Genomic DNA, 12,025 nt, shown 5'->3' with positions numbered 1-12,025 from the left:
CATAAAAATGTATAATAAATGGCTACACATTCATAAAATATTGTGTGTGTGTGTCTGTGTATGAAGTGTGTGTGTGTGTGTATATGTGTATGTGTGTGTGTGTATGACTGTATGTGTGTGTGTGTATGTGCTTATGTCTGTGTGTATGTATGTGTGTGTGTGTGTGTCTGTGTGTATGTATGTGGTGTGTGTGTGAGTATGTGTGTGTGTATGTGTGTGTCTGTGTGTGTATGTGTGTGTGTATGTATGTGTGTGTGTGTATGTGTTTATGTGTCTGTGTGTATGTATGTATGTGTGTGTGTATGTTTATGTGTCTGTGTGAGTGTATGTGTGTGTGCTTATGTGTCTGTGTGTATGTATGTATGTGTGTGTGTGTGTGTGTGTGTGTGTGTATGTGTGTGTGTGTGTGTCTGTGTGGAGTGTATGTGTGTGTGTTTATGTCTGTGTATGTATGTATGTGTATGTGTGTGTGTGTGTGTGTCTGTGAGTGTATGTGTGTGTGTGTGTGTCTCAAATATTTGTATTAAACAGGCACAAGTCAGTTCTTTTCTCTCTTATATATGCTAGTTTTCTCTCTAATGAGTTTCTGCACCTTGACCGCCAGGTGGTCCTCCAGTCGCGTTGGTCAGACTCTTTGTAGAATTTACGCTCAGTACTTTCGTTGGTGATGTCGCCGGGTTTCGGGTCCACAGAGCTTGGTCTTGTTGAGCTCTACTCCTGGTCGATGTAACTTCCTCCCCTTGATCTTCTTCTTCTTCTCTTCTTGTCCGGAGCACTTGTAAATCCGTGGTCTCCGCTGGCTCGGTCTGAGCCATGCGATCTCGAACTTGTCTTAGTCCTACTCCTCCTCCTCCTCCTTCTCTTTCTCAACCTTCTCCTCTCTCCGCCCCTCGTATTCGCCTCCACCTCCTTATGTGCTCTCCTTCTCCACCTAGAAAACAGCACGATGATTTAGAAAGACTTTTAAGTAGACTTCCCTTAAGATCCAATAGAACTACTGAACTACTGTGTGTCAGGATCCTTAGTGAAAATATTATTCTGCTAATGTATTTCTTGAGAAATAAAAAAAATATATATATATTTATTAATAACAGCCACACACACACACATATATAATTTTATATAAATATTTATTTATCATTATATATATTTTTTATCATTATATATATATATATATATATATATATATATTATATATATATATATATATATATTTGCATTTCATGACTTTTATTTTATACCTTGGAATATTACCTTTGAAGTCAATTTAACTTGTCAAACTTTTTCAGTTAACTGAAGTAATAAGTATTAACTTTAATTTTCTCTAGTATTAACTATAATTAAAAATATATATATTTTAATGTTTTTTATTATACAGTTAAAAAAACCACAAAGATTGTATATATCTAAAATCTTAATATTTAGAAAAATTTAAAATACAATAATTTGTTCCAAATGCAATGTTCACTTAACCTTTAACAGACAAAACTCCAACCATAAACATACAGTTAATTACTAAAAATATTACCTTATATACTTAAGAGTTAAATAAATAATTTAAATATAATTTATATATATATATATATATATATATATATATATATATACACACACATATATTTAAAATATATATATATATATATATATATATATATATATATATATATATATATATAAAGAAAAGAAAAACAAATATATATATAAATATTTCTTTATGAAAATTTATTTAATTAGCATGTTTAAGAAGTATTTAATAAAGGTGTATTTAATTTTGTTTAGCAAAATTTTATTCATGAGAATCAGAGATGTATAAATATATTATTAATTACTTATTACTTTAAGTTATCAACTTACCATTAATTATACTAATAACTATACATTTTTATATTAATAATAATATGTATAATAATAATAATAATATTAATATTACTGGCATGTAAGTAGGTTTGTAAATAAAATATAATTTTTTTGTTTAGCTGCATATCACTACTTAGCATCAGAGAAGCGTAAACATTGGATATGCTGCTACAAATTATAGAAATATTAATTTGACCTCAGGGGGGATATTTCAGGTCTAATGTGGTTCGTGTGACCCGAGTGAAAGGAGAGACTTAATGCGAAGAGCGGCGTGATGGGGTAGCCACCGATGAACTGCGAGTACTTCTTGGCGATCTCTTTGATCCGCGCTCTTGATGTACTCGTCTGATCCTCCTTCAGATGCAGATCACTTTGTGCCACGACCCGATCGGCTTCGGCTGGACAGAATCTCGGTTAAACCTCCGCTACAGATACACTTCACTGAACACAGAGTCATAAATACTATGAGCACATCTGGAAATGCGGTCTGTACCTTCGCCTCTTACATCGCCATCTTTGTTTGAAAACAAAAAGCAGACTGTTTTTAAAATACAAATTGAATACTAGATTAATGTGTCTGGATCCTTAGTGAAAATATGCTGCTGATGTATTTTTTGAGAAAAAAAAAAAATTTATAATATATATATATATATATATATATATATATATATATATATATATTTTTTTTTTTTTAATTAATATTTATTTGCATTTCACTTTTGACCTTTAACTGAGATCACAGAACAATAAACAGTAAACATTATACTTAAAAAATCAATTTAACTTAATTTAAAAATACTTTTTTGAGTGTGTATTACCTTTAATTTCATTTAATCAACTTTACAATTAACAATACATATTTTACATATTTAAAACACAAAAGCAAACAGTTTTTTAAATACAAATTGAATACTATAGATTAATATTGTCAGGATCCTTGATGAAAATATATATGCTATATGTTTGAGAAAAAATAAATAAATAAAATAATATATATATATATATAAAAATGTATTTTAATTTTATTTTTATATTTAATTTGTTGCATTTCATGTGACCTTTAACCAGATAAACTGAACAATAAACTGTAAATTTTACCTTGAAGTCAATTTAATTTTCAAACTTTATTTTAGTATTATTAACTTTAATTTTATCTAATATTAACTATAATTTTAATCTATATTTTAATGTTTAGTATATGTTAAAAAAGCAGCACAAAATGTGTGTGTGTAATAATGTGTATATATATATATATATATATATATATATATATATATATATAATATATATATATATATACATGTTTTTAATACAAAATCAAGCGTGTTTTTAATATTAGAATAATAGATAATGTATCAGGGTCCCTGATGTATTTTTGAGAAAATAAATTAATAAAAAAATTATAATAAAAAAATAAAAATAAATATATATATATATATATATATATATATATATATATATATATATATATATACACACATATATATATATATTTTAAATTAGTATTTAATTTGTTGCATTTCATGTGACCTTTAATCAGGATCACAGAAAAATAAACGTAAATATTACCTTGAAGTCAATTTAATTTTCAATGTTTTTTAAGTATTATTAACTTTAATTGTATGTAATATTAACTATAATTACAATATATATTTTAATGTTTATTATATGATTAAAAACCCACAATGTGTGTGTGTGTGTGTATATATATGTGTATATATATATATATATATATATATATATATATATGCATATATGTTTGAAAAACAAGCAGTTTTTTAAAATACAAATTGAATACTAGATTAATGTGTGTCAGGGTCCTTAGTGAAAATATATGCTGCTCATGTATTTTTGAGAAGCGTTTTTAACCAATAAAAAAAGCTACAGACTGCAGCCTTTAAATGCGAGTTTATCCCTGAACCCAACGACACTCTCACAGCTGTCCACTTTAACGGTGAAACGATCCCCCCAGCCGAAGACTCCCAGGCGTACTGCTCGTGCGTCGTCGTCGTTGTGTTTGGTGATGACCGTCACTTTCTCGCCACCAGATTTCAGGTAGGCGAAGAAGCCTACTCCGAACTGACCGATCATGAAATGTCCGCTCCGGCCTGCAGAGCCTCCATGAAGGCCCTTGGTGCGGACTTGGCGATGGTGCCCAGGTTGTTGATGAGGTCCGCTTTGGTCATGCCGATGCCGGTGTCCACGATGGTCAGCGTGCGCTCCTGCTTTATCGAGGGGATGATTTCGATTTTGAGGTCTTTCCCGACGAGTCCAGCTTGCTCGGGTCTGTGAGGCTCTCGTAGCGGATTTTGTCAAAGCCTGACGGAAAGACACGCAGTATTTCATTTAGCTTTACGGGCGCGTTTGTAGGAATACGCAACAGTAGCATTTTTCTTTTATGCCAAAAATATGAAGCGTGACGCTGTTTTGTCAATTTCCTGCCATAAATACATCGGAATGTCATTTCTGATCAGCGATATGCATTGCTGAGAACTTTAAAGGAGATTTTCTCAATATTTAGTTTTTGCTCCCTCGAAAACGGCATCTCGACCAAATATTGTCCGATCCTAGCAAACAGAGGTCAATGGAAAGATTCATTATTCAGTCGGAAAAAAAAACCTCATCCTCATCTTAAAAAAGCTGTAATAAGACAAAATGTTATTTATAGTATTCCTGACTGCTTACATGATTCAAAAATGCATGCACACTCAAAAATGCATGCTATTTTTATTAAACTGCATTAATAATTTGCATAGAATTGTAGTATTTATTTATTTTTTGCACTGTGCATCTTTTCGTTTTTTGCTGTTTGCATGCCATGTGAACTTCATGCAAAAAGATTTATCTTTTCTTTTCTCTTCAGCTTATTAAGCAAACCGTAATAATCGCTTAATAAAATAGCGACTTTGCCTTGATTATTTTTATGAACACATTTTACACAATTTAATCGGAAAAACACCCGAAACCTGCCTGCCGTTGTTTTATAACATTAATAAACATTTTAACTTAATATCATTATATCTAACTTGCTTGCACGTGCATACAAGCGCTATATTTTACATGCATGACTGCTTAAATGTAAACGTGTTTACTCAAGCATTGCTTACTTTAAAAAAGAAATTCCCTGAAAGATAAATGCAGAAGTTTTTTATCAGCTCGCGTTCATTTAAAAAGCTGTTTGCTGTATCGCTCGGAGCGTGCTTGTTTTTTGTTCGGCAAATATGCAGCTTTGAAGCAAAAATAGTTGCATAAAAAAAAATATATAAAAAATGTGCAAACGCTTGAAGGCTACATCCCTTCTTATGCTATTTTAAAATATTTTTCTAGCAATTGCGTCGCCATACCAAAATGTTGCCGTTGTGTGTGTATATATATATATATATATATATATATATATGTTTAAAACAAAAAAGCAAACAGTTTTTTTAATCCAAATCAAATACTAGACTAATGTGTGTCAAGCGTCCCTGATGTATTTTTGAGAGAAAAAAATTATAATAAAAATAAAATAAATAATTAATATATATATATATATATATATATATATACTTTTTTTTATTACAAATTAAATATGAATAAAACATTATATTTATGTATATCACAGGACAATATATATATATTAAAAAGTCAATTTAATTTTCAAACTTTTTAGTATTATTAAACATTAACTTTTTATCTAATATTTACTATAATTAACAAAATATATTTTAATGTTTATTATATGATTAAAAAAAAATAATATATATATATATATATATATATATATATATATATATATATATATATATACATATATATGTTTGAAAACAAAAAGCAGTTTTTGTAAAATAAAAATTGAATACTAGTTTAATGTGTGTTAGGATCCTTAGTGAAAATATGCTGCTGATGTATTTTTTGAGGAAAAAAATGGATCTTTGAAGCAAAAATAGTTGCATATAAAAAATGTGCAAACTTGGAAGCTACTACATCCTTCTTAAGCTATTTTATATGCATTTTCTAGCAAATGCGATTAACGTCAGCGCGCAAAATGTTGCCGTTGTTATTACTGTGCTACTAATGCTTACTATACCGTTACTCAACCATGTAGTACACGGTTACGCACGTCTGAAGAGTTGGAGATGAGCTCCCTGAGGAAGATCTCTTTGTTGGAATAGAAAGTGTTGATGATCAGAGACATCAGCTGAGCGATCTCAGCCTGGAAGGCGAAAGTCTCTCCGCTCCCTCCTCCATCGGCTGGTCATGCCTCCGGCATCTGTGCACGACCAAATATATATATATAGGACATAAACACAACATTTGACAAAGTATTTGAGTTATTACAAATGAAAAGCATTCGTTTTCAACATGCATTTGGCCGATCAATGCATAACCAATTAGGGACTCGAAGCACGGTTTAATTCGATTGCAAAAGGGTTATGCATTAATGCTATTAATATATACAAAGCTGGAGGATTGCTCGTGGTTCAGGAACAGCTTGCACGAGCTCGAGCGCCTCCTGTCGGCCCAAACGCGTTACCGCGAGCTTCTAGAACCTACTAAAACTCTCTGCGCGCGTTAACGGGAGCGCATCGCTTCAGAACCGACTCCGTGCGAACGAGTCACTGCAGCGACCAACACAAATGCGCTCCGTTAAACTTTATGCATAAGTCAATGTGCGCACGCAACGAAACGCTTGCTGAAAATGCACTGACACAAGGATGCATGGGTAAATGACGTCTGCTTTCCTCGGACGCGTTCGCGAGCGCCTTTATCGTAAAAGCCCCGTTTAATCCCTCTGAGGTAAAACTGATCAACTCCAGACGGACTTAAGGAATCCTCATTTGAGGAAAGAGCCGACTGAAATATACCAACGGCGTGAAACACTTCGCATTTGTGAGGATACAAGTGGAAAATCGCCGTGTAAATGCGTCGAAACTGTTAAAAAAGACCGTTGACGAATGAATGAAGCGCGAAAGAAGCGTCGAACGTCCTCGCGGCGTTGGCGCGAAATGGCAAACAAGTTGAAAGGTAACGCGTAACGGACGCTGTTCTGATTCTACACCCTTACCTTGACGGGTTTATTAAAGCGAATTTGATTTAAGCCCGTGAGGTTTCTCCTCCTCAGCTGTCACTGAGCTTCGGGAGAGCCTGTCGCGTGCGTCACGCCGGCGGCGCGCTTTTATACGTCCTGACGGGAGAGTTCGAGAACGCGGACGCTCCAGAAATCTCTCGAATCTTCTCAACGCTACGGACGCGCGGCGGGGGGAGAGGGCCTGGCCGTCAATCATCCGCCGCGTCCCTCTCAACCGCCGAAGGGGGCGGGGCCGAGACCGAGGGAGATGAAGTTTCTAGATTGCTCGGGAAATCAAGACTCGACTCCACGCCATATTTATCAGTCATTTATTAAAAACGTTCAAAATCGGGATTACAAAAACAAACAAAAAACTCATAAGAAAAAATTCTGGTACAGTAACTACACAAAGGCAAAACATGTACTCGTTAATGATCACTTTCAGATTGTTTTTTACAAAAACAATAAATTAACAGTGTAGAGTTATTTACACTAAAACTCTTTAGTCGACTTCCTCCATTCTAGAGCTGTCGTCGTCGCCCTCCAGAACTGGCATGTCTTCTTCGGCGGGTTGAGAAATGTCTTCTACAGCGGAGTCGTCGTCATCTATGCCTGAAAGAAGAGATTAAACACAATTCAATACAATTAAGTCATTTTTCCAATTTGTGACGACACCCTTAAAAAATAAAGGCTATAGAAGAACTGTTTTGGGTCCCCCATAATGTTTTAATTGGAAAAATCCTTAAAAAAAAGGAAAATACAGAAGATTTTCCCACTATAACTAATCTTTTGTACATTAGAAAGGTTCCGTGGATATTAAAGGTTCTTCGTGGAACCATAGATGCCACTTTGATTTTTGGGAATGTAGTGGTGGACTAATACGTTTTAGTGGATAGCGTTGAATAACATTTTAATGATTTAAAGAAACTTTTTATTCCCAATAAAAATAATGGAAAGTTACCATACACGATACCGGTTCTTTACGGAGTCATCAAAGCCAAAAATGACCCTTTATTTTTAATAAATTATGAATAAATAATGGTGGATCGAGCTATATGTTTAAGTAGATGATTCTTAAAACAATTTTTATTGGTGTCAAAAACATTTTATCAATCTAAATAACCTATTTCTATTAATAAAAACCTTTAGTGCAACGGCATGGAGGTTCTTCACGGAGCCTCAAAGCCAACAATGACCCTTTAGTGCAGTAGTGGATCACAGTCTTTAAGTAGATAATTCTTAAAAGAACCACGTTAAATGGTTTTGTGCGAAGAAAAATGTAATCATCTTAAGAAACTTTTTTTTACATTAAAAAAGCTGGCATTTATTGCCATGGAAGGGTTCTTGAATAAAGCCAATAACAAATCTTTATTTGGTGGACTGATATGTTTTAGTGGATAATTCTTAAAAGAACCATTTCATGTGTGAAGACAATTTTAATGATCTAAAAGAAACTTTTTCCACCCCATTATATATTGGAAAGGTTCTATTGATGTTAAAGGTTCTAGATGCAAATGATGAGCTTTAGTGGTTGACTGATTTTTGATGGGCGTTAATTTTGATCAGTAACCATTAATAATGCATTCGTAACTGTGATATACTAAGCCTTTGTGTTTAAAGGCATGTTTTAGGTCATCCAACTTACCGAGCCGAGTTTGATCATCCTGTAGATGCAGTTAGCGTGTGTTTGTGGGTCTTCAGGGTGAATCAGAGGAGAGCAGGCGGCGGTTTGAACAGCAAGATCACCAAGTCCTTCACTGCCTTGTCGTTCTTGTCAGCTTCCGCTTTCTCTCTGAGGGTCTCGACGATGGGATGGGCGGGGTTGATTTCCAGGTGCTTCTTGGCGGTCATGTAGCCCATGGTGGAGTTGTCCCTCAAGGCCTGAGACTTCATGATCCTCTCCATGTTGGCCGTCCAGCCGTATATGTGCTCGTGACGATGCAGCAGGGCGAAGAAACCAGGCGGTTTGAGACGGTGACCTGTTTGAATACACTTTAATTTAATGGCTCTGAAGATTGTCACTTCAAAATCAAAGTCTAGCACGCTAACGGCTCATACCTTCTCAATCTTTTTGTCCAGGATGTCTTTCATGATCTTGCACAGGTTCTCATATTTGGTCTTCAGCTCTTCCTGCTTCTTCTTCTCCTCCTCATCCTCAAAGGCAGCTCCAGACCCTCCTTGGTCACGAAATCAGGTTTTGCCATCGTATTCCTTCAGCTGCTGGACGCAGTATTCGTCGATGGGCTCGATCATGTAGATCACCTCCAGACCAGCTTTGCGCAGACGCTCCACGAAAGCAGAGTTGGCCACCTGATCTTTGGTCTCGCCTTTGGAGAGAAGAGCAAGGTCTGTAAGTAAACTTTATCTGTGCGTTAAAATAACGTAAAAAAAATTAGTGAACCAACTACTAACCAGTGATGTAGTAGATGTGCTTCTGACTGTCCTTCATGCGAGAGACATAGTCTTTGAGGGACACCATCTCGTCTCCAGAAGCCGATGTGTAATAGCGAAGCAGCTCTGAGAGTTTTTTGCGGTTCTGAGAGTCTTCGTGGATGCCCAGCTACAATTAGGAAAAGCCATTTTTAGCTTCAATGGTGTCTCATTTACGATTTAAGAAACTATCCAAAAGCACACACCTTGATGTTCTTGGAGAACTGCTCGTACAACTTCTTGTAGTTCTCTTTGTCCTCGGAGAGTTCGGTGAAGAGCTCCAGGCACTTCTTGACCAGGTTCTTGCGGATGACCTTCAGGATCTTGCTCTGCTGAAGCATCTCTCTGGAGATGTTGAGCGGCAGATCCTCAGAGTCCACCACGCCCTTGATGAAGTCTGGGATGGAAGTTTAACTCGTTAACATCCGAACTCTCAGGTCACATCGAAATCAGATGCATAATTTCTAAGAATTGCTGCGCAAATGAGGCACTTACTGAGGTATTCTGGAATGAGCTCCTCACAGTTGTCCATGATAAAGACCCTGCGCTGCACGTACAACTTAATGTTGTTTCTCTTCTTCTTGTTCTCGAAAAAGGTCAAAAGAGGCTCTTCTGGGTACAAACAATAAAGCGGAACTCCAGTTGGCCCTCAACTGAGAAGTGCTGCAACAAGAAGACGATCAGTGGATTAAAAACAAGAAAATTAAAGGTTTAAAAGCATGGACATTGGTAGTTTAAAAGTAAATTGATGGAGGTTTAACAAAAGTAATACTGGTGGTTTAAAGCAAGATGATTGGCGGTTCAACAACAAGACAATTGAAGCATGAATGTTGGAGGTTTGAAAATAAGGCGATTGTTGGTTTAACTTAAAGAATATTGGTGGTTTAAAAACAAGAAGAACAGTGGTTTAAAAATAAGGTGGTTTGTGGTTTAAAATCAAAATGACTGATGGTTTAAAACCAGGTTTTAAATCAAAAAAATTGATGGCTTAATCATCTCGTCTGCTCAATAAGAACTCCATCCATTTTTGACCCAATGTTCCTACCAACCTTAACAGCCAGGTGGTCCTCCCAGTCGTTGCTCAGACTCTTGTAGAACTCTCCGTACTCCTCGTTAGTGATGTCATCAGGGTTACACAGGTCCAGATGGGCTTGGTCTTGTTGAGCTCCTGAGCATCGATGTACTTTTCCTTCACCTTCTTCTTCCTCTTGTTCTGACCGTCTTTGGTGTCTTCATCTTCATCGGCGCCCAAGTCCTCAATCTTAGGTTTGTCTTTCTCTTCGCCGGCCGCCACCTCCTCCTCCTTTTCTCCTTCTTCCAGGTCAACCTCTTTCTCTCTCTGTTTCTCAATCTGCAAGACAAGAACGGATGCTTTATTTGCTCGAGTCGAAGCAACCAAGCTTTGCAGTTCTGGCACCAAAGTACAAACACTTACGAAGAGCGTAATGGGGTAACCGATGAACTGAGAGTGCTTCTTCACGACTTCCCAGCCGCTTCTCCTCAACATATTCAGATTGATCCTCTTTGAGGTGGAGAATGACCTTGGTGCCACGTCAAGGGATGGGCCTGCAATTCCAAAGCAAGCGCATATGTCAAGTTCGGTACTTTTAGACTTTAAAACCACAACAAAACACTTGTGAGGGCTCATACCGTAGTCTGGCTTCACTGTGGAAAGGAACCACCAGCGGCAGACTCCCAGATGTACTGCTCGCGTCATCGTTGTGTTTGGTGATGACCGTCACTTTCGGCCACCAGGTAGGCGAATAGAAAGCCCTCCGAACTGACCGATCATGGAAATGTCCGCTCCGCCTGCAGAGCCTCCATGAAGGCCTTGGTGCCGGACTTGGCGATGGTGCCCAGGTTGTTGATGAGGTCCGCTTTGGTCATGCCGATGCCGGTGTCCACGATGGTCAGCGTGCGCAGTTTCTGATCAGGGGTGAGTTCGATCTTAAGGTCCTTGCATGAGTCGAGTTTGCCGGGGTCTGTCAAGCTCTCGTATCTGATCTTGTCCAGTGCCTGTTTGGAAGACATGCGTTGAGTTATTGTGAACAAACGCTGGCGCGTAAACGGAGAATGCACTGGTTGACTTACATCTGAAGAGTTGGAGATGAGCTCCCTGAGGAAGATCTCTTTGTTGGAATAGAAAGTGTTGATGATCAGAGACATCAGCTGAGCGATCTCAGCCTGGAAGGCGAAGGTCTCGACGTCTTCCTCCATCACGGGCTGTGCGGCGTTCTCAGGCATCTGCAGAAAAGATACATAATAAGAATTATAAATAATGATTCCAGCAATATAAAGCATTAATATATGCCATTCGATTTATTTAATTTAAATACATTGTGTGTACTTGAATAATTCTTACTAAGTATATATGTTGGAATGAATTCATTTTTGTATTCCCTTTGATGCTACAAAATATTTGTATATAATTAGTTATGTGGTAAAATATTTTACCTATGCTCTCCTTACTTTCATCACTGCAGATAAATCGCTCAAAATTTTATATATTTATATATTTTATATATTTATATATAATGTACTTTTTCAGATGTTCAGTGTTCTTTTTGTATTGTTGAGATAGTGTTTTAGCTTTTAAATTTTTATGTGCTTTTGTGTTTATTCAAGTTAAATTTTAGGAATTTATTTGTAAATTTGTGTTGTAGTTTTAAAATATGCCTATTTTTAGCT

At 36.2% G+C, this 12,025-nt stretch overlaps 2 pseudogenes; both read right to left on the bottom strand.

Moving 5' to 3' along the window:
• Nucleotides 1-711: 711 nt before the first annotated feature.
• LOC122325529 lies at nt 712-6,096 on the bottom strand (annotated as a pseudogene).
• A 1,126-nt stretch (nt 6,097-7,222) lies between these two features.
• The window catches only part of LOC122325374, a 5,889-nt pseudogene continuing 1,086 nt past the window's right edge, over nt 7,223-12,025 (bottom strand).

Source organism: Puntigrus tetrazona, chromosome 20 (assembly GCF_018831695.1).
Source record: "Puntigrus tetrazona isolate hp1 chromosome 20, ASM1883169v1, whole genome shotgun sequence".
Lineage (NCBI taxonomy): Eukaryota > Metazoa > Chordata > Actinopteri > Cypriniformes > Cyprinidae > Puntigrus > Puntigrus tetrazona.
The sequence above is the reverse complement of the archived record's forward strand: the minus strand, read 5'-3'. Positions and strand labels throughout refer to the sequence as shown.